General features: G+C 42.0%; 1 long non-coding RNA gene across 2 annotated transcripts; it reads left to right on the forward strand.

The window, feature by feature from the left end:
* Positions 1-41: 41 nt before the first annotated feature.
* On the forward strand, positions 42-23,189 carry LOC138167915 (uncharacterized). 2 transcript variants are annotated; one of them, XR_011169989.1, is made up of 4 exons: positions 42-255; positions 5,582-5,647; positions 16,768-16,846; positions 21,319-23,189. It is a non-coding gene; the product is annotated as an uncharacterized lncRNA (long non-coding RNA). The 2 variants fall into 2 exon arrangements; XR_011169990.1 differs by lacking the exon at positions 5,582-5,647 and having other exon boundaries at positions 48-255.
* The last annotated feature ends 19 nt before the right edge of the window (positions 23,190-23,208 follow it).

The following is a 23,208-nucleotide window of genomic DNA, read 5'->3' on the forward strand; positions in this document are numbered from 1 at the left end:
TCTACCCGCCCAGCCTGGCCGAGGGAGCGCGTAGCCCCGCCCCTCAGCACGCGGCGAGGGCAGGGCCTCCACTCCGAGCTCGTGGCCCCGCCCCTCAGCGGGGGTGGGGGACGTCGGAGAGGGGAGCACTGGCTCCACTTTGAGCTTGCGGCCCTGCCGCGGAGCAGCGGGGTGGGACGGGGTCTGGGAGGGACGCCCCCCCCATCCCTCCCGAATCCGTCCGAGAGCCTTGGACCTTCAGCGACAGGATCTCAGGTCTAGTGTGGGGAGGGACCTCGGAGGACCTTCATTTGACAGAAAAGGAAACCGAGTCCGGGAGGGGGAGGGGACTCGTCCACGGTCTCCCCGGGTCACCCCCGTACGGGAAGGGAGGACCTAAGAGACCACGCCCCGACGGCTCGAAGCCATTTCCCCAAAGTAGCGCAGGCTGGGGTGCAGTGGCACTCTCACCGCCAGCCCTGCCTTCAGATTCCGCCTCTGACTTCGTAGCTCGGTGACCCCGATCCAGGTCGATAGCCTTGCTGCCTCAGTTTCCTCCTTTGTCTGACCCGTGGCCCGCCCCTCTCGCTCCTCTACCAGACAATGGGGTGGTCTTACCTGGGGCCCTGGGGAGGGGGCTGGGAGTGCGTGGGTCCGTGAGACCAGCCCTCTGAGAATGGAGCAGGACCGGGAGGACGGGCTCGCCCCGCCCCCCCCCCCCCCCCCCCCCCCGGTGCTCCCCTCCTTGGTCCCCCCCGCCTCACTGCCCCCCTCCCTGGTGTCCCCCACCCGGGTACCCCTCCCGATGTTCCCCGCCCTGGTGCCCCGCTGGGCTTGGCCCCAGCGCCCGGGGGCAGGAAGGGGAGCCCTTTCCTAGGGGTCCCCGGGAGTGGGGGGGTGGGGGCTTCTAGCAGAGGAGGCCCAGGAGCGGAGGAAGAAAGGGACGGATCTGCAGGTAGCCCCCGCCCGGCCCGGGGGAGGGGGGGGGCAGGACGCTGGCCATCCGAGGCCAGGGCACTTGACGACTCCCCCCTCCGCAGGGATGTCTGGTGGCACCGAGGGGCGGGAGGGCTCCGGACCCGCCGGGCACCCGCCTCAGGGCGGCAGAGGAAGAAAGTAACACCTGGCCTTCCCAGGACCGGGTCCCTGTGCTAGGAGAGAGCCTGCCCCTGACTGCGGGCCAGTGGGTTCTGACCAAACCTTGTCAACCCTTACTTAGCCAGTTCGTGGTTTTCTCGGCAGAGATCCTGGAGTGATTTGCCGTTTCCTTCTCCACCTCATTTGACAGATGACGAAACCGAGGCAAACAGGGTGAAGGGACTTGCCCAGGGTCACGCAGCTGGCAAGTGTCTGAGGCCAGATTTGGACTCTGAAAGGAGTGTTCCTGACTCGGCGCAGTACTCTGTCCTGGGGCCACCTGACTGCCCTGTCAGTAAATACCCGTCCTGTTTAAATATTCCGACCTGGTGACAGAAGTCCTGAATCAGATCAGGCCTCAGACGTCTGCTAGCCCTGCGACCTTGGACAAGCCAGTCACCCAGCCTCTGTCTGCCTCTATTTCTCATCTGTAAAATAGGAACAGGAACACCTCTGTCTGTGAAGGTAGAATGAAGTGAGGTTTGTGGCTAGGGAGCCGCAGCTGTTAAAAAGTCCTTGATGTCTTTTGTCTGACTGATTTGGGGAGTTCACCCATTAGTCTAAGCTCGTGAATGAAGGTAGAAGGAGCCCCAGTCCTTCTCAGTTATCCCCCTGCGGACCCATCATTCAAGTCCTAGTAGAAAGTGAGGAAGTAACCCTAGAGAGACGGAGACTTACAGTAACATATAGAAGTAAGCCTAGAGAGACTTCCGTCATGTGCAGAGGGTGGACGGGTGTTTAGGGAAGGCCAGCGCTCGGGTGGCAGGGCTGCTCATCCACCTTTGGTGTCTCCCTAGGGCTCCAGGGAGCCAGGGGTGACCCAGTGAGTCCAGAGACCCAGAGGGCCATCTCTGGCTGTCTCACTCAAATCCAGTTCAGAGTCTAGAAGACACCAGTGTGGTCCGGGGTCCTCTACAAAAACAAAGCACAAACATCCATCCACAATACTTGGACCTGCTGTTTCCTCCCCTCCCTCTTTGGAATGTAAATGTATTAGAATGTAAATTCCTTCTGGGTGTTGACTGCCTTTTTGTTTGTTTTTAAATGGATGTCTCCACGGCTTATTGTCACTGTGGGGGGCACTTAGACAATGCATAATAAATGCTGATGTTGACTGATTTCTCATTTTGCTCCCCTTCACCCACTCTACAACTCAGCCAGACCAAGCAGACTATTCTTCCTTGTTATTTCCTAAGAGGCCCTGAGTTCAGGCCTCAGTGCCTCTACTTACCACTACTTCTTTTGCTCTGAATGCCCTGCCTCACCCTCTTCATTTCAGGCATTTTCTGTGGCTATCCTTCCAGCCTGGAATTCTCTCCCTCCTTCTATCTGTCCCCTGGCTTCCTTCAAGTCCAGCGACACTGGCCTGCTTCTCGTTCCTTACACAAAAGCCCTCAAAAAGTCTCCCTCTTCTCACCTCTGAGCTACCCTAGTTGCCTTTAACTCTCAGCTCAAGCCCCACATTCTGCAAGAAGCCTTCCCTGGTCCCCCCTAACCTTTAAGAGGCTTTGCAGTTTATCCTGGGTCTATCTTGTTTGCACAGGGTAACTGATTGTGGCCTCCCCACGTTGAACTCAAGGGCAGAAGCCATCTGCCTCTCTTTGCAGCTTCAGCAGCTGTCACAGTGCCTAGCACAGAGTGGGCACTTTGTCAATGCTTGTTGATTTGACCTCTTATGTTTTCTCTGCTAATGACGATATCCTTCTGACCAGAAAGGAAAAGCAAAAAATGGAGAATAAATAGGTAAAAGCCAATATATGGAACAAAAAAATGATGAGAGAACTCAACTACCTTTGACATGTTAAACTCACAAAATTAGAGTAGAAATGAACTTGAGAAGTCCATTGATAATAAGTGAGAATCTCCTCCATTACATGTGTGACAAATGGCCATTCAACATTTGCTTGCAGGCCCCTAGTGAAGGGGAACCTCGGCTTTGCTCATGCCATGTTTTGGCTGCTCTAAATGTAAGGAAGTCCAGTCATCCAAGTCTTTGGTGCCATGGTACTGAAAGAGAACTGAAAAGGACTGAAGGGACTTTAAAGGTGCTTACTGAGTCACTGACAGAAATGTCTGAAAGGTCCTAGAAATGAAATAGTGCCTTAGGAATGAAGAGAGGCAAAATACCCCAATTTTCAAAAGGGAAGGAAAGAAAGAAGGAAAAGAGGGAGGGAGGAAAGAAAAAAGGAAGAAAAGAAGGAAGTATGAGAGAGAGCAAAGTGTTAAGTTTTCACAGAACTGCTAAGAAACTACTAAAGTAAAGACCACTGACAATACATTGTGAGAAAGAGTAGGGTTTCCATAGAACTAGACATTGCTAAGGTAAAATAAGAGAAGTTAGTAGAGAGCAGGTGGACCTGATCAATCAGAAAGTAGACAGGGGCCTTGGGATTCTCAGGCCAGGATAAGGATAGGTCTGGTCTAAACCAGTGAGGGGTCAATGACCTCATGTATATTATCTGACACATCCAGCATAGAATCTGAGCCTCATTAGCAAAACACAGGATGTATAATAATGTATGCTAATGGGAGAAGCATATCCTGAAGAGAAGGAACCACTGCATCCTCTGAAGGGAGTATCTGCACCACATTGCTTGCTTTTGTGCCCCCCCCCCCCACTCCTTCCAAAATAAGGGCAGAGTCCACTTCAGGCCAGAGGTATTCCATTCCTCTGGATTTCTCCTCAATAAACTTCTTTTGATAACCAGATTTTGGTATCAATTGTGTTTGTTTCCAACAGAAGGCAGGAAGGAAGGAAGAGAGAGAAATTGGAGACTACAAAGTATGGGGGTGGTCATGTTCTCTACAATTCCTGGCAAAATTCCAGACCATTATTTAGAGTACAATCAATGACCAGGAAAAGAAGTGAAGATCACCGAAATTCATTGTGATCTCACTAATAATAGGTTATGCCAGATTGAGGAAATGTCCCTTTCCCTCCGAATTTCCAGACAGAGTGAATGACAGGTAGCATTCACCTAGATTTCAGAAAAACATTGAGCAGACATTTGTGTGCTTTGTAGTGAAGGCCTCTTGAGAGGCTAATGGCCCTTCCGCATGAGGCAATGGCCTTACAAATCTCCAAAGGTTGGAATGGTGGAAGTTCTCATCCTATAGGCAGGGTAGCAGTTCCTTGTAGCAATTACTGCTGATGACAGCATCTATATGAAGAGTTGAAAGATGGATAAAGGACAAACTATATACACCTGGGAAAGGCCAAATCAGAGAGCTGGGCAATTCCTTCAGGGCAGGGAACAGTGTCAGCTGGGGACTGCCCAAGAGTACCCATCAGAGAGTGCTTGAACTAATAGGAATTTCCTGAGGACTCCAGCAATGGGGGAATGTGTCCTTTGTCCTGTGGGTTCCCTGAGTGTGTGCACACTATCTTTTGCTTGACATTTAAGCCCGCTCTTTCTGGGGACATTTGTACACACCAGGGGAGAGTGTGCCCCCTCCAATCCCCTTTTGGTGGGAGTTTTTCTAAAGTTGTCTTTGATATGCCTGCTTAGTAACCACCCCATCTAAAAGCTAATATATTCTGGCTGCTGACCGAAAGGATGCATATTGGTGGAGGCTTGTGAATTGTGATACTAGACCCTTAGGGTTACCCCTAGAATCCTGAAAGTAAAGGTAATCAACTTCCCTTTGGGGACCTGGCCCTGTAATCTGAGTGGGGATTTCAGACTTGTTCAGCTGTTTTTCTTTTGTGTCTGACACTTTGTGATCCCATTTGGGGTTGTCCTGCCAAAGATGCTGGAGTGATTTGTCATTTCCTTCTCTAGCTCATTTTACAGGTGAGGAAACTGAGGCAAACAGAGTTAAGTGACTTTCCCAGTGACTTACACAACTATTAAGCATCTGAGGCCAGATTTGAGCTCTAGAAGATGAGTCTTCCTGATTCCAAGCCCTATCCAGTAACTGCCTCTGGCTGTAATTGGGGCAGGGGTTGACATATTTTCTAAAAATAGAAGAGAGACCATGTAATGGGAATGTAAATTTTAAAGATCTTCCCTGCCCCTAGGCTAAAGTGCACCTGGAGCCTGGGGTGGGAGGCTTGTTTTTCAGTAGATACTTCTTGATTGGCCAGTGGGTCCAGAAGGTTGTTACATTCTCTGAGCCAGGAGAAGGCTATATAAGCCCTGATGTGAGGCTTTGTTTTGGGGCTCACTTTGAGAAGTGTTCTGTGATTTGATCTGGTTTCTGGGAAGCCGCTGTCCAGAGGCCCCCCCCCCCCTTTGAAAAACCCAGATGTTGAAGCCCAGATGTTGATTGGGTATGGATGTAATGGTTGGACAGTTTGGAAAGCTGTCTACTTGATCTGTTTCTCTGACTTGATAATTCTGTCTGTATACTTTGAAGTTCGGGGTCCTGACCTTTTTCCCCTGAGCTAGGTAAAGGATACATATCTGACTGATTAAAGTAAGCTTGTTAACCCATTTTGAGTTGCTTTCCTTTAACAAAGCAGATCCAAGAACCTGTGGTGGCAGCAAACCCTGAGGACGCTTGGGGTGCTTGCTGCTATAGACCAAAAGTAAGTATGTTACTTATTCTTATTTTACTTATTTTTTTGTTCAAGTTTTGTGCAAGCCTATAGGCTTCCCAGATTCCGCGTTCCCCTGTATGGGGAACTCCAGGGTTCGAGGTGTGTGTTATGGGAATGGAAATCTGAAGATCTTCCCTGCCCTTTGGCCCTTTGATAGGCTTCAGTTAATCTGAGAACCTTACCTGATTCCAAAATATACTCTGCCCCCTAATAGGCTGAATGTAGTCACATGGAGCCTGTGGTAGGAAGCTTGTTTTTCAGGAGCACCCATGCCTTGTTGCTTTGTGATTGGGCAGTGGGTCAAGAGGGTTGTGACATTCTCTGATCCAGGAGAAGGCTATATATACTCCCTGAGGAGAAGTTTTGCTTTGGGGCTCACTTTGGGAAGAGTTCTGTGATTTGGCCAGACGAGACTCTGGGCAGCCATTGAGCCCCCAGCTTCGAAAACCCAGATGTTGGCCCTCTCTGGTAACTGACTGGGATGGATGTAATGGTCAGACAGCTGGAAGCCCTGTCTGCTTCTCTGTTTCTATGTCTGTATTTTTTTTTGCCTGCTTGCAACTTTTGTTTGTATTCTCTAAAGTTCAGGGTGCTGATTTTTTCCCCTGAATTAGGTAAATGATATACATGTGATTGATTAAAGTAAGATTGTTAACCCATTTTGAGTTGCTTTCCTTTAGAAAAGCAGATCTAAGAACACGTGCTAGCAGCCATCCTGGATATGCTAGGGTGCTTGATGCTACAGTGTGGGACTACCTGTAATGTTAATGGGATTTAAGATCTCCCCTGCCCATTAATATACCTCCCATGGAGCCCATTAAAGGAAACTTGCTTTGGGATGCTTGCTTGTAGAAAGGCTTTCACACCTTTTGCTCATTTCTAATTAGACCCTGAGTCAAGAGGGGGGTGAGACCTGGCTCTGAGAAGTGTATATATACTCTGAATGGGTATTTTGCCTTGGGGGCTTGCTTATGAGAAGTATCTTGTGATGCTCAGTCAAGATTCCGAGTGGCTGAATGTTCAAAGCTCCCTGATGGCTCAGATGTAAAGGCTCTCTCCATCGAGGGATGGATGTTGTGCTTGTCCTTTGTTTTTGAAAAGGACCACGACTTCAGAGAAATGGTGCCATGACTTGCAGTTGACTTTGATTTAAGTGAGTGAGGTCTGTGCAAGGTCTCCAGCCTCACTTACTCTGCAAGAGCCATCTGGGTCCCGTGACGTGATATTAATAAGGATGACTGGAAATAGTCCAGGATGCAATGGGAGACCCTGGCCCTTTTAGACTAAGGCCTTTTCAGGTACCCACTTAAAGTGAGGTAACACCCATTCAGTGAATAAGCCTCTTTAAGAAGTCAGTCAAGGGGCACCTAGGTGGCACAGTGAATAGAGCACCAGCCCTAGAGTCAGGAAGACCTGAGTTCAAATCCAGCCTCAGACACTTATCACTTACTAGCCGTGCAACCTTGGGCAAGTCACTTAAACCCAAATGCCCTCCAAAAAGCGAAAAAAAAAAAGTGAGCCAAGGGATGGTCCCTTTAATTAGAAAAATAAAACAAAATCAAGCTAGGAGGGGCAGCTGTTCCTCAGTCCTCAGACTTGCTGTTCCAAAGAGAAACCATTACCACTGACATTCACTTTAAGCCAAGAGGGCCCAAAATAGAGAAGGAAGAAAGAAAAGAAGGGAGAGAGAGAAACAAAGAAGGAAAGAAGGAAGGAATGAAAGAAAGGAGGGAGGGATGTATGTAAAATGTATAGCAATATTGCTTTGATTCAGGCAGTCAGAGCCCTGTCTGTTGGTCTTTATTTCTTTGTTTGTATTTTCTCTGAAGTTCAGGGTGCTGACTTGTCCTGAACTAGTGAATGTAATTAAAAAAGATTGTTGACTCCTTAAACATCTATCTTGCCTAGTAAAGCAGATCTGAGAACCTGTGCTAGCAATTATCCTGTGTTGAGGACCATGGCCAGTGGGACTTTAAACCTGATGGCTGAATAGGCCCTAAGCCCTCTCAGCATAAAACCCTGCTACACAGGCCTGGATTGGTTCCCCATCACCCAGGAAGGCTCACAGGCATGGGCTTCATATCCCCATGAGAAGTGTGGTACCCACTCTCGGCCTGGGAACAAGGAGGCTTGCAGGCTAAGGGAAACTAACATAATGTTGCAAAGTAGTATTAACTAGAATCCTTGGGACCACTCCATCCTGTTCTAGGGAGATTTAGGGAGGTTTGGAACGTCCTGCCTGGTACTTGTACCCTGATCACAAGGACAGAGTACACAGCCGTCATGTATGAGGCGAATGGGAACTAGGACAATGGTATAATCCCAAAGACAGTGGCTTATGATGACTATGCAGTTTTACACTATATATACTGGACTCTTAGCTGACTCTGTTGACTCTGTTTTCCACCATACAATGAGAGTCCCGCCTCGTTTATGATTGTCAACTTGTAAGTAATCTTTTGTCTGTCTTTTCACCTAACTTTTCCTTCTTAGCTCTGCTGCTGGCTGGCAGGGCTCCACTCTGCCACAGAAGGGCAGGGATCCCTGGGTGGGCTTGGCTCCCCACAATCCTGGCTATGCCACTGTGGTTGCCAGACACTTGGCCAGGCCTGCAGGCTCCCCAGACTCCGTGTTTCTCTGGGGAAAGAGACCAGGGATCAAGTGGACAGTACTGGGATGCAGCTGGTCTCTCTCAGAGGTCAATGGAGCTTATCAGGGAAGCAGCTAAGGGGACTGGAATCCTTTAGGGAATCGCCCAGGGCTTCCTGGGGCTTCAGTATCTCCTCTCCCCAGGGGTTGACTTCTTAGGACTGGCAGGTTTGGGAAAGACCCCGGGGCCCGGCTTGACTGGGAAAGAAGGGGAGGAAGAGGAAGGTCTGGGACTCCTAGAGCTTGGTTTCTTCTTGGCTGGGGTAGGCTCCGAGGGGCGCCCCTCTAGGACAGCTTCCTTGGGGGCAGGCTATGGGATAGGGACCCTTTTCAGTGCCACCTGGGGTCACATGGGAGGCCAGTCCTGGTCAACTCTTGTCCATTGTCCACACAAACTCCTCCATGGGAGACTGGGGGAGGTGGAGCATCCAAGAGAAATCACAGAATGAGAAAGCAGTTACTAAGTGTGAGAAATAACTCATTCAGGCTCAGGAGGGGTGGAGATAAAAGTTAAGTTTGTTAGGACTGCAGTAGAAGGTGTCAAGACAGTCTTCAGACACAAAAGCAAGGCTTAAAAACTTATAGTCAGCTGCAAAATCCGTCCCCTGTCTCTGCATTGGCTGGGTAATACAGGATTATACAACATCGCGATACTCCTGGTTCCCCTAGATATGTGCCCCCTTCAACTACATGCATCGCATGGCCATTCAAATAAAGCTTTAGTCCTCCCAGAGGAGAAGTTAACATTCATAAGCTTATTAATCAGGAGCATTCCAAGCAAGACTTAACTTTCACTCTACATAGCTGACTTCTAACTTCCAAACAAGGTAAAACCAGTTGGATCCTTGCTTTGCCCTTTTGTCTTCTGTGTGAGACTTAACTCCTTTGTTACGACTCCCATTCTGCTGATTGTTATTCTGAATTTATGGAAACAAATTTCTCCCTTATATCTCTCAATTTCTCTCTTCTTCTGCCAGAAGATAGTCTAGTACTAATCTGTGTTGATAGTGTCCCTGTTTAAATGTCTCTTCCTTAATAGCCCTAGGCAGAGAAATTCTGCTAATTAGCCTGATAAGTGAAAATGTTTAATCAACACCCCCCCCCCCAACTGCTTTCTGCTACCATCTACTTATTTTCCTGCCTTTGCTGCAAGTCAGAAGACTTTGTGGCATATATGGATGCCTAGATTTCATAAGTCATCTATTACATAATGTTTGTGGAAACACAAGCTTTAATTGTTCCTCACGCTAAGTAAATAGTCAACCACTGGACACACAGTGAAAACAAAATGGAGCTCGATCTCAAGGAGCTCACATTCTAATGCAGGAGAAAATAACTGTATTACAGCTATTAGTAATAACAGATAAGTAATGACTATAATTATAGGTATGACAAACCATAATTATGGCTATGATTATATAGCACTAGGGCTTAGCTACATTACTACACTTTGCTTTTGCTACATTCCTGGACTATCTCCTCCCTGGGTCATATATTTCCTATTCCTTCCTCTATTTTTCTTTTTCTGTTCAAATCTTCTTTGGTAATATGATGCAACCTATGGGCTCCCACTATATGCTTCTCCATTTGTTTTAGGGGTGACCCTCAACTTTAATTCCCATCTCCTTTTTGCTCTGTCTGTAAAGTGTTAAATAGTTAAATGGACCTGGGGTGCTAGTTACTGGCCACCTACAACAGGAGAAAGACAACTGATTTTATGATAAGGAGAAAGAATACCCCTTTCCTTCAGGGTCCCCTGGGGGATACAGATGTAGCCTGCTTGGCTCTAAGAGACCAGAGCCAGAGAGCCTGTGTTATGACATCCTTTAAGACTCACCCGAGGTGCCACTTCTTACAAGAAACCTTTCCTGGTAACTCCAAGTTATCTCCCTTTGTCAATCCAATTATAGATCAGGATTTAGTGGGGCATGGAGAATGGCCAGTGAGAGCCATGGCCTATGAGGATATCCATGGCACTGTGTTTTCATTAGTCAGGCCTCCTTTACATTTATTTATCTGTATAACTATTATTAAGCAGAAGTTTCAAATGTCATTGGGAAATGTTTAATAAAATACAACAGAGAAACTGTTAATTTGTGGTTGTCTAAGTCAAAATGTCACTTCAGAGATCCATTTGAGTTTAACACATTGTTGAAAAATGACAGGTTGGCAGAGAGGAGAGAAGATTGGGTTTGAACTTAGGGACATCAGAGTTCAAATCCTGCATTTGTCCAGTTGTGTGTCCCTGGGCAAGTCTCTTTACTTCTAAGAGCCTGTGATGCTATGAGTATTCCTATGATGTCATAGGCAGTTCTGATCTACTTTTGAGGAGGCATTTTCCTTTATTGAAGTATTTCTTTAGTAGGGAAAATGTGAGCTCCATGAGGTCAGGTCCGGTTTTACATTTTGTCTTTTCTTTTCCTCTTGCTTATCATAGTACTTGTAAATAATAGCTCCTTGTTAAATGTTTGTTGAATTAAACTCACAGAATCAGAAAACTTGATAATTGGAGGGTTTCAAATTCCTTTTGGGATACCAGTTGGACTCTGTGGTTGATGAGGCCTCTTCTAAATTTGGACTTTTTGATTCTATGAATTTAATTTAATTCTAGATGTATCACATTACCCTAATGAACAGTCTTAGTCATATAAAACCTGGCATTGAATTGAATATTATGACTTTACAGCTTTTAGTTCAGACAGATGTATGATTTCATCAGTGAAACTCATTTAAAATTAAATTTTTGTAGAGCCACCTAAAGTCCTGAGAAATGGATCTTTTAGTATGGTTCAGAATTCTCCTTTCAGGGAATAGCATATGATTGATGCTATTACTTCCCATTTAGACCACAAAGAACAATTAGAAAAGGATTAAGAAAGAAAAAAAAAAAGATCTCCAAAAAAGAGTTCTTTTAGACAAGTAGGAGAAAAAAAAATTAAACCGAGTTGCCTAAGGTAGCCTTACTGAGAATAGCATTTTTCTAATGATTAGTGATCAGAACACTTTTTATATGACTATCGGTACATTGGATTTCTTCTGAGAACTGTCTATATAATTTGACCATTTTGTCAATTAGGGAATGACTTTTATTCTTACAAATTTGAATCAGTTCTTATGTTTTGGAAATGAGACTTTTATCAATTTTTGGCTTCCAGGAAGAGTTGCTATAAGTAGTTTTGAACAGATGGGTCTTTTTCCTCTTTCTTTAGCCTCTTTGGGACCATAGACCTAGTAGTAGTATGGCTGGGTCAAAAAACATGCATAGTTTAGTAACTTTTGGGGGCTCCAAATTACTTTCCAAAATATGTAGACCAGTTTGCAGCTTCACCAACTATGCATTAATGTACCTGCTTTCCCACAGACCCTCCAACATTTATAATTTTCTGCTGTTGTCATCTTTGAAAGTCTGGTGGTTGAAGGTTCATAATTGTTTTAATTTGCATTTCTCTAATAATTAGTAATTTAAATAATTTTTATATGGTTGTTGATAGCTTGGATTTCTTTCAAAATTGTTTGGAGATTGTCAAGGTGGTGGAGTGACAGTAAGCATTTTTGCCTAGTCTCCCCAAACTCTCCCCAATAGCCTCGAGAACACTCTAAACTGAATTCCAATTGGGAAAGCCAAGAAAAAAATATCACAAGTCACAGTGAGTCATTTTTACAGCCTAGGGTAACTTAAGAAGACAGATCCTGGGGTGAGAGTTGACTAGGAGTGTGGTATTAAATAAAGCAGTCAGAAAAAAAGAATTCAAAGACCATGGAGCCAGAGTTGGGAACACACAAAATTTAGCAGCCACCACTGTAAATGAATGGAGGATTTGGAATATGATGTTCTGGAAGACAAAGGAGTTAAAATTATAACCAAGAATAATCTACCCAGAAGAACAATATGATCCTACAGGAAAAAAAATGAATATTTAATAAAGTGAAGGATTTTAAAGCATTCCTAATGGAAAGAACAGAGCTAAATGAAAAATAAGACATTCAAACACAGGACTTAAGAGAAACAAAAAAAATTTAAACACATGGGAAGATTATACACATAGTCTCTCAGAACTTTATCATCACTTGACCTAGGATTTATTCTATTACATTTAGATGATCTAAAAAGAAAAATGAAAGGGTGGCAAAGAGGAATACACTAGGGAGAGGAAAAACATCTCAGATAAATGGGGCATGCAAGTAACAGCTTATACCAGGGATGGGCAACCTATGGCCTGGAGGCCACATTTGACCCTTTTTAGGTCCTCAAGTGTGGCTGGTTTGAATCTAAACTTCACAGAACAAATTAATAAAAGGATGTGTTCTGTAAAACTTGGATTCAGTCAAAAAGCTGCCCTTGAGGACCTAGAAGGCGACATGTAGTTTTGAGGCCACATGTTTCCCACTCCTGGTTTATACAATGGAGGGGGTAGTAGTGGGGAGTGATGAATCTTACTGTCATATGAGTTGGTTCAAGGAAGGAAGGAATAGCTGGGTATAGAGATTCATCTTACCCAATAGGGAAGTAGGAGGGAAAGAGGTTAAGAGAAAGGGAGGCATGGTTGGAGACTAAGAGGGAGGGCAGATTAAGGGAGAGAGTGGTTAGAAGCCAAATAAAACTTTTAAAGAGGGTGAAAAAAGCATAAGTACAATGGAATAAGATGGAGAGAAATACACCGCTAACTATCATAACTATGAATGTGAATGAGGTGAACGCATAAAGTCGAAGAGGCTGTTGAATGGATTAGAAAACTATGATCCAACAACATGCTATTTACAAGAAATACATTTGAAACAGAAAGATACATGTAGAATTAAAACTTGGGGCTAGAGAAGAATCTATTAAGCTTCAGCTGAAGTTTTAAAAAGGCAGGAATGGTAATCATGATCTCAGGCAAAGCAAAAGTAAAAATAGACCTGATTTAAAAAGGTAAATAGTGAAATTACATTTTATTAAAAAGTACCATGGTGGGGGGGGGGGTGCAGCTAGGTGGTGCAGTAAATAGAGCACCATCCCTGGAGCCAAAAAGTCAAAGGAGCTGAGTTCAAATTTGGCCTCAGACGGTTAACACTTACAAGCCCTGTGACCTTGGGCAAGTCACTTAAGCCCAATTGCCCTGCCTTCCCCCCTCCAAAAAGCAAAAGGTAAAAAAAAAACAACCAAAAAACCCCCCAAAAACCAAAACCAAAATACCATAGGCAATTAATTAATATAAAGAATGAACATGTATCCATCAAATGATATAGCATCTAAGTTCTTTACGGAAAATTTGGATTAGTTACAAGAGGAAATAACAAAGTAAAGCTATACTAGTTGGTAATTCAATTTATTCCTCTTAGACCTTGATTAATCCAACCAAAAAATAAATAAAAAAGAAGTTAAGGACAGGAATAGAATTTTAGAAAAATTGAATATGAAAGACCTCTGGATGATATTAAGTAGGAATAGAAAAGAGTATATCTATTCTCAGATGTGCATGGAATCTTCACAAAAAAAAAAAAAAAAAATTTTCGGATGGGAATGGAAAAAAAAAAAAAAAAAAAAAACTTCTCCTGGGTTAGGGCATAAAAAATGCAGAAAAGTAGAATTATTAAATGCACACTTTTGGAACCATAATACAATAAAAATGACAGTCAATAAAAGGCTTTTAAAGCCTAAAGAATAAAAATTAAATGGAAACTAAATAACAATCCTAAGGAATAAATAGGTCAAAGAACAAATCAGAGAAACAATAATAACTTTAAAGATAATGACAACACAGTAGTATCATTACAAAATTTGTAGGATACAGCCAAAGCAGTACTTGGGGAGGGGAGGGGGGTTACTTATCTAAATAATTATATCAAGAAGAGAAATAGCAGATCAACAAATTGGCATGCAACTAAAAAATTTGGAAAACCAAAACATTAAACTCTCACAATTACACACCAAACTAGAAATCATGGGGGGGAAATCTAAAGAGAGATTAAAAAAATATTGAAAGTAAAAAACAAACAAACAAACCATTAAACTAATAAACAGAACTAGGAACTTTTCGGAGGGGTGAGGGGAGGAGGTAGTGGTGGAAACAAATAGACAAACCATTGACTAGGTTGGTTTTTAAAGAAGGAAAAAAAAACCCTAAATTATCAGTATCAAAAAAGGAAAAAGATGAATTCATCATCAATGAAAATGAAGTAAAAGTAATTCTTAGGAGCTACTTCATTTAATTTTATGGCAATACAATTGACAATCCACATGAAACAGATGGATATTTACAAAAATGCATATTGTCCAGAGTATAGAAGTGGAAATAATTTAAATAACCCTATTTTAGAAAAAGAAATTGAACAAGCCACAAATGAATTCCCTAAGAAAAATATCCCAGAACCAGACTGATTTACAAGTGAATTTTACCAATCATTTGAAGAACATTTAATTCCAGTAACTACATAAATTATTTGAAAAAATAAGTAAAGGATCTTACCAAATCCCTTCTATGATACAAATACATTCTTGATACCTAAATTAAAGATAATCTAAATAGAAAAGGAAAACTATAGACCAATTTCCCTAGTTGATCAATAAATAAACATTTATTAAATAGCTACTGTGTGTCAAGCACTCTTCTAAGTGGTAGAGTTGCAAAAAGAGGTAAAAGAAAGTACCTGTCCTCAAGGAACTCACAAGCTAATGGGGGAGACAATAACCCAACATATATATACCAAGTAAATTAAGTACCAGATACATAGGAAATAATTAACAGAGGGAAGGTACTAGAAGTAGTTAAAGAATACTGATGCTAAATTTTCAAATAAAATACTAGCAAGGAGATTGTATAAACACATACATGTATGTGTGTGTATCAATGCACATTTATGTGTGTATATATACATTTATATCTATATATTACAAAGATCATATGCTGTGACCAGGTTAGGTTTATATGAGGACTGCAAGGTTGGTTCAATAACGGGAAAAAAACAAAGCCATGTGTAATCATAATTGACCATATTAACAACAAAAGCATAACAAAAACGTTATAGTTGTTTAAACAAATGAAGAAAAAGATTTTGACAAAATTCAGCAACCATTCTGTTTATAAACACTAAAAAGAATAGGAATAAACAGTGTTTTTCTTAAAATGTTAAGTAGCATCTATCTAAAACCAATAGTAAGCGTTATATAAAATGGGGATGAACTCAAAATCTTTCTAGTAAGATCAGGGGAACAAGGGTGTGTATTATTATCATTACTATAAAATATTGTACTAGAAATCCTAGCTATAGAAAAAGAAAAAGGACTTGTGCAAAAATTTATTTATAACAGTTCTTTTTCTGGTGGCAAATAATTGTAAAGCTGGGGGCCTATCTATTGGGAAATGGAAAACAAGTTACAATGTATGAATATGATAGAGTACTACTTTGTTTTATGAAATGATCAAGGATATGTTTTCAAAGAAACCTGGAAAGACTTGTATGAACTAACAAAATGAAGTGAGCAGATCCAAGAGAACAATTTATACAGTAACAGCAATATTGCAAGAATAATCAATTTTGAAAAATGTACTAACTGATCAACAGAATGGCTGGCCACAATTCTAAAAGACTCATGATGAAACATGCCATTCATTTCCAGACAGAGAACAGATTGACTCGGAATATAGATTGAAATGTATTTTTTTCTGTTTCCTTCTTGTTCTTTTTTTTTTTTCTTGGAACATGGATAATATAAAATTTTTTCTTTTTTTTTGCGTGTCTATATATATTTGTAATGGATTTTGTTATTCTTGCTTTTTCAATGAGTGGGGAAGGGGAAGAATTTGGAACAGAGACTAATATAAAATTAAATTTTTAGAAAGCTACCTGTTCATTTCCTTTGAACATTTACTGTTGGGGAATGATTCATTTGCATAAATTTGAATCTTGAAAATGAAACGTTTATCAGAGAAATTTATTGTAAAATATCACAGAATATAGACATTTATTCTTTAGATAGGAAAACAATCCCATGTGAACGCATTATTTTGGAGTCATAAGACAATTCCTTAACACTTTGTGATTACATATCATAATTTTGTATCCATCTCAACTAAGGTTCCTCTATGCTTTAGATGAAGTCTGATAAGGATGGCTTCACTAGGACACTTACTATTTCTTTTATATTTTTTTTAAAAAGCAATTGGGGTTAAGTAACTTGCTCAAGGTTACACGGCCAGTTATTTCTGGGTGTGGTGCTGAGTATCTGAGTCCGGATGTGATCCAGGTCATCCCGACACTGGAGCTGGTGCTCTTACTCGCTGAGCCACCTGGCCACCCCTAAGCAAATGGGGTTAAGTAACTTGCTCAAGGTTACACAGCCAGGTGTTTCTGGGTGGGTGCTAAGTGTCTGAGCCCAGGATTTGATCTCCAGGTCATCCCAACACTGGAGCCGGTGCTCTTACTCGCTGTGCTACTTGGCTGCCCCTCACTCTTACTATTTCTATTTCTGTTCCCAGAAGCTCCTGTTTTAATGAAGGACTTAGCAAGAAGAAAAGCAACCAAACAGATCTTGGTCATGGGGAAGAGTGGGAAGAGGTTAGTGAAAAATGAGCCATAGCAATAATCAGTTTCATCCTTGTGCTGGATCCCACAGATGATCAAACTCTTATTGGATGCTTCTTTGGTCCAAGAGAAATGAGTGGAGGCCGAGGGGTCCTGGAACTTGTTTGAATCTGAACATAAATGGGAGGAAGAACTTGAGGGAATCTGTTGGAAATAGCTAGATGCAAATCTCTGGCCAAAATTCTAGTTGCTTTTAAAAATTCTAACAATAATAACAATTTACAATAATCTATATTTTCTACCATAATTGGTGCCCATCTCAAGTTTGATAACCATAACCACCCATTTTCAGCTTTTCTACAAAAACTTCCTCAAACTAACACAAGGGGCACCCCCCAGCTCACCCCTATTTATTCCCAAACAGAAACTTTCCTAACTTTCACATTTATATTCAAGCCTTTATTTCTCTTTCCCAATCTTTCAAACCCATTGCTCTGACTACCTACATCCATTAACTTTCCAAATTAATCATACCCCAAGTTGCAAGCCACTCTATGTGCCTTAAAAACTAGAGGGAGTTAAATGTCTAGCAGTTTACATTCTAGCAGAACCATTTTCCAACCCCACTTAATCTAGACATTTGCCCTGCATGGCATTCCACATAGAAGGAATATTCTACCATTTTTCCCTTATCTTGATTTCTACATGTAGGTGAGTTCTCCCAATTTCAGAACTTGTTCCCTAATGGACTTTCAACTGGTATAGCAAGTTTCTGCTCCACCATGCCAGATTTAGATTGTATTTTTCCCATCTTTAATTTGGAATAAAAGTCATTACCAAACTTCCCAGGTCTGTAGCCTAATGAATAGTGAGAGGGTGGCCACTCCTTGCCCTCTCCCCCTCCTCTGGAAGGAGTCACCTGCCTTCCTTCAGTCACCTGTGGAACCTTGCTTAAGGCATCCCTTGCTCAGGGTGGGTCAGCCCATACGACCACCACCACAGGACCCTTGTTTTGGCTCACCTCCAGGAGAAACATATTTCTGTTTCCTGACTGTTTCCACACCCACCGGCTGGAGGGTTTTTTTTTTTTTATCAGTTGCACAATTGGAACCTTATCCTTGCTCCTGTCTTACTGAGTTTTCCCTGCTGTTCTGAGTCTTTCACCCTCCAGGAGAGGAGTCTCTCTCCTCAAGTCCAGGACTACTGGGAAATCCCTGGACAGGCACCTTTTTCTGACTTGCCATGAGAGAGTCCAGCCACTGGAAGGTGTTAGATCCCGGATGATCCCCCAAGAACTGTGTGGGACAAGAACAACCCTTGAGCAAAATAAAATAAGCAGAGACATCTCCAAATAGAGACAGGGATGATTTATTTAATTATTTCTTCTTGCAAGAAGGGTGGTCTCACTACTAGAGGCAGTCTACTAGGAGAGGCAAAATACAAAATGCAAAGCTTGGTTATATACCCAAAAGACCACCCCATTTCCCCCCACTTTGTCCTGTCCTGTTCCCATTAATTAGGAATGGAGGTGCACCATCTTAACCATAAGAATCTACTGGTGTTTGCAGATGAAATGTCAGTAATATCAAAAAGCAGAAGATACATCTCTAGAGGACATGAAAACAGACAAAATATGTCATCAGCATCAACTTAGATATGAAAGCAGAAGATATTTTATGAAGTCATGGGGATTTTAGGACATGGTGACCTTCCCAGAGTTCCACAACATGATTTCCAATTTTATATTTGTACAGGTCAGATGGCAGTCAGTGGAAACAAGTCTGGAACACTTGGGCCTGTGGTTAAATTTGCAGGGTCTGTGCTTTCCTTCCCACACTTAGCTAAGCTTAGCAAAAACTTCAACTTATGACCAGGGAAGTAAGGCAAGCTCCCAGCCCAGGTTACTGGGTCTTTGGTACTTTACTACAATTCTGTTCAGATTTTTGGAATGTTACCTGAGAAGTTTTCACTTTTATTCCACTCATAGTGAATGTAACTAAAAAAGACTGTTGACTCCTTAAACATCTATCTTTCCTAGTAAAGCAGATCTAAGAACCTGTGCTAGCATACATCATGAGTATGCCAGTGTAGTTGCTGCTACATCCTCCAAGATGCCATCTGTTTACCAGACAAAACTGGGGGTTGGATCAGGAGAGGACAACCCTGTAACATGTGTAAGGAAGTTGGCCTTTTCATCTCTTTCTTCTGGATTTCTTCAAGTTCTAGCTCAAATCACACAATCTACAAGAAACATTTCTCCATCTCTCTGAATTCCAGTGCCTTCCCTTGATTAATTATCTCCAATTTCTACTTTATTTCATTTTTTTTTGTACAGAACAATTTACATTTTCTCTCTATGTTCAGGCTCTAAATTCCTTGAAATAAGGGATTATCATTTCCCTAGCTTTGTATTTCCAGTTCTTAGCACACTGACTGGCACACAGTAGGTATTTAATACATCTTTGTTTACTGACTGGCCAACTGTTGCCAGTTCCAGGGGAGGAGAAAATCAATCAATTGATTTTTGTTAAGTGCCCACTGTGTCCCAGACATTGTGCTCAGGGCTGGAAATGTGATTTCATTTAATAAATTCTAGTTGATTTCCTGGTAGACTGTGGCCAAGGGGATTGGCATGCAATGAAGAGCAAAGACCATGGGAGCCCGCAGTACCTCAAGATGGGGTTGTTTTGACCACATGTTCCCTGCTTATGTGTCTCTCTCCAAGTGTGTTACATGACTGTGCCCTTTCTTCCCACTGATTCTGGGCACATTTATGGGGGAGTCTCCTCAAGGTTCATGTGGGAAATTCTTTTTCCCCAGCTATGCCCCTTAAATAAATGCCATTGTTTCAAGCTACTTGTGCCCTCTGATTGACTACTAAACATAAACACATTAGTGGGGTCTAGCACCCATAATTTGGGGTGTGTGAACCTATACATAACCTTTTGTAGTTGTATCCCAGGGTTCCCAAGTTGCTAGTTCCATTGGGAACTAGGGGAAATGATGGACTTAATGATAATAATAACTAGCATTTACACAGTATAAATGTTTGCCCTTAATTCTCTTACTGATTCAATTCCTTTCTCATACTCACCTAGCAGGTTCCAGGTAATTTTTTCCCCAAGGAGTTAAATATCTTCCTCACAGCTTAGCTTTCTGCCCAATCCCCTCTTCTCACCACTGGAAATTTCAATATATACATTCAACTCATGAGATGTGAGGATGGAGGGCACTCCTGGTACAGTGTATTCAATGTGAATACACTGCATTAGGAAATGGAATACCCAATAGAAAGAATAGCAAGAAGGTTGAGCTTACTAGACCACGATGGGAAGGGACAAATGTTTAATAAGTTTGGAAAGGAAGACTGGGACCAAGCTGTGAAAGACTTTGATAAAATGAACAAACAAAAGAAAACAAGTTGATCTAGAATTGTTTGACCCAAATCCAACTGTCTTCTGTCAGCAAATCTCAGGGACCCCACAGCTAGAGGAAGGACTCTGATGGCTGTTTCAATGGCTCCACCCAAAGAGGTCTTACCTTAGGACACAGCTTCAGGTGCCCACATCTTCCCCTGGCCTTTGCCCTCTTCTATGCACAGAGCCTAGCACTCACCATAGTTATCCAACAGTGGGCTCAACCACTGGACATTCTGGTACCTCCAGATTCCAATTAAGTAACATTCCCAAGCTTTCTGAGAGGTCATTAAAACTACAAGAGCTCTCTTCAGGTACAGAAATTCCTCAGGATACACTATCCCGTATAACCCTCCTTTTCTTTGTCATTCTCACCTCTCACTTCAGGAAAAGGACATTGAGTTGAATTTTGAGTATGCTATTAATTCTTTTTTTTAGGTCTTTACACTTGTCAAATACTGGATTATTGTGTTTATTTGCTGTTGTAAATTGTATTTCTTCTAAATTCCATTGATCTACCTCTCTATTTCTTAGCGAGTACCAGATAGTTTTGATAATTACTGCTTTATTATACAGTTTAAGATCTGGTACTGCTGAATCTCCTTATCCTCTTATTCCTAATTTTAGCCAAGCCGCTAAAAGTCCTTCCCTTGTCCATTCATCACTCCAATATCAATCTAGATACACTTCTTAAATTCTCTCCTGTACTCTATTTCCCAGTTTTCTCACCTCTCTACAAGTTCAGAAGTTTTCATAACCTCTTTAGATATATGCATGGTTTCTTATTCAACCCAGGTGAGAGTTAAGTTTCAATATTAGCAGCTCTCCACCCCACCCCTCACTTCCTCTATATTAGTTCTTCTTTTGTGCTCACTTTTCATAAAATGGTTTCACTTTTTATATTTTTCCTAACCAATTTTGTTTCTTAGAATCACCTCATCATACACAACTCAGTCCCAACCTTTCTTTCAAACTACCTTAGTAATGAAAATAGCTTTAATAATAGCCCTCCACCCCTACTCCTTTTTCTTGTATGTATTCTTATGTTCTCTGTCCTTTGATCCTTTCTGTTCTGTCATTTTCTTTTAGCTTTCCAACATCTGGGGATGGGATGGAGCACACCTTGGAATCCTTGAATTTCAACATCAATCTGGATTTCCAGGACTAGGTTTCTAGTCCTGCTGGGCCTGGCTGTGCATGGTCTATGATCTCAAGTTTGTCCTCAAGGCCAAGACAACCTATCTTCAATTTTGGGGGCTCTACAATTCAGAAAGAGTCAGGAGGAGCAATTGGATGAGAGAGAAATAAGGAAGCCTCGTGTCCTGTGTCCCTCCAGATGATCTCTCCCCTATTCCAATGCACCTGCAAACCTGACATAGCATTGGGGGTCATCCTTGTTCTGTAGCAGCTCCCAATGAAATGGTTCCAATCTTCCTTCCAGGGAGAGAGCAACTAGCAGCTGACAGTCCATAAACTGCCAATTATTTTCTTTTTCAATATCTTTCTTTCTTTTTATTGTTATTTTGTTCTCATATTCCAGGATGGTATTCACATAGAATCCATCGGAGGACAAGTTGCTATCTCATGATTAACCCTGTACATTTAATGTTATGTTGGGGACACAATGACTGCTTTTTATAATTAAAGAAGAGATTGGGATATCAAATCATTTTACATAAATTCAGGAAAGCATCCTTGAGACCAATCCAGGAGCCCACAGGATGACTGAAATGATGTGTAACTTACCTGATCTCTACATAGTTTTCTTTTTGTACTTTCTATAAAGTAATTTTGTTGATATTTTCTATTTGTTAAATCACTATAGTATTCCATGCACACTACTGCATTATGGAGCTGTGAATTAGTCAATAGTCTCAGTTCCCTGATGGCTTTTACCTCCCTTGTATGGTCCAGTCCTTTATAGACTAGTTCTTTTTTTTTTTTTTTTAAGCAATTGGGGTTAAGTAACTTGCTCAAGGTTACACGGCCAGTTATTATTTCTGGGTGTGGTGCTGAGTATCTGAGCCCGGATTTGATCCAGGTCATCCCGACACTGGAGCTGGTGCTCTTACTCGCTGAGCCACCTGGCCACCCCTAAGCAATTGGGGTTAAGTAACTTGCTCAAGGTTACACGGCCAGGTGTTTCTGGGTGGGTGCTAAGTGTCTGAGCCCGGGATTCGATCTCCAGGTCTTCTCAACTCTGGAGCCGGTGCTCTTACTCGCTGTGCTACCTGGCCGCCCCAATATAGACTAGTTCTGAATGAAAAATCAATCATCTGATCATTAAATGAAGATGCAGTCAACCATTCTGGAGAACAATTTGGAGCTATGACTAAAGGGCTATAAAACTGTGTACACCTTTTGGCTCAGGAAATTGCTACTATATATGTATCCAAACAGATAAAAAAAAAGATTCATGTAAAAAATATTTGTAGCAGCACCTTTTCCAGTGACAAAGAATTGGAAACCGAGATGATGTCCATCTATTGGGAAATGGCTAAACAAATTATAATATAGGAATATGAAGGAATACTATTGTGCTATGAGAAATTATGAAGGGGATGGTTTCACAAAAACCTAGGAAGACATATTAACAGATGCAAAGTGAGAATGAGGAGTACAATGTACATAGTTGCAGCAATATTGTAAAGATTGTGAGACTATAAAAGACTTAACAACTCTGACCAATACAATATTTTACCACAGACAATTTCACCAATGACAATTAAAAAGGCTACCCACCTCCAGATAGAAAATGGATAGAATCAGAATGAAGAATGAAGCATGTATATTTTTTCTATTTGTTTTGCACATAGCTAATGGGAAAATATTTTTTCATGACTTCATATGTATAATGGGTATCATATTTCTTGCCTTGTAAATGGGTAGGGAAGGGATGGAGGGAGGAAGATAATTTGGAACTGAAAATAAAAATAAGATTTAAAAATATGAATAATCAACTTTCTGGTACCAAAGAAT

This window comes from Petaurus breviceps, unplaced genomic scaffold (assembly GCF_028583685.1).
Source record: "Petaurus breviceps papuanus isolate PSGF00001 unplaced genomic scaffold, PetGlider_PUasm1.0 328, whole genome shotgun sequence".
NCBI lineage: Eukaryota > Metazoa > Chordata > Mammalia > Diprotodontia > Petauridae > Petaurus > Petaurus breviceps.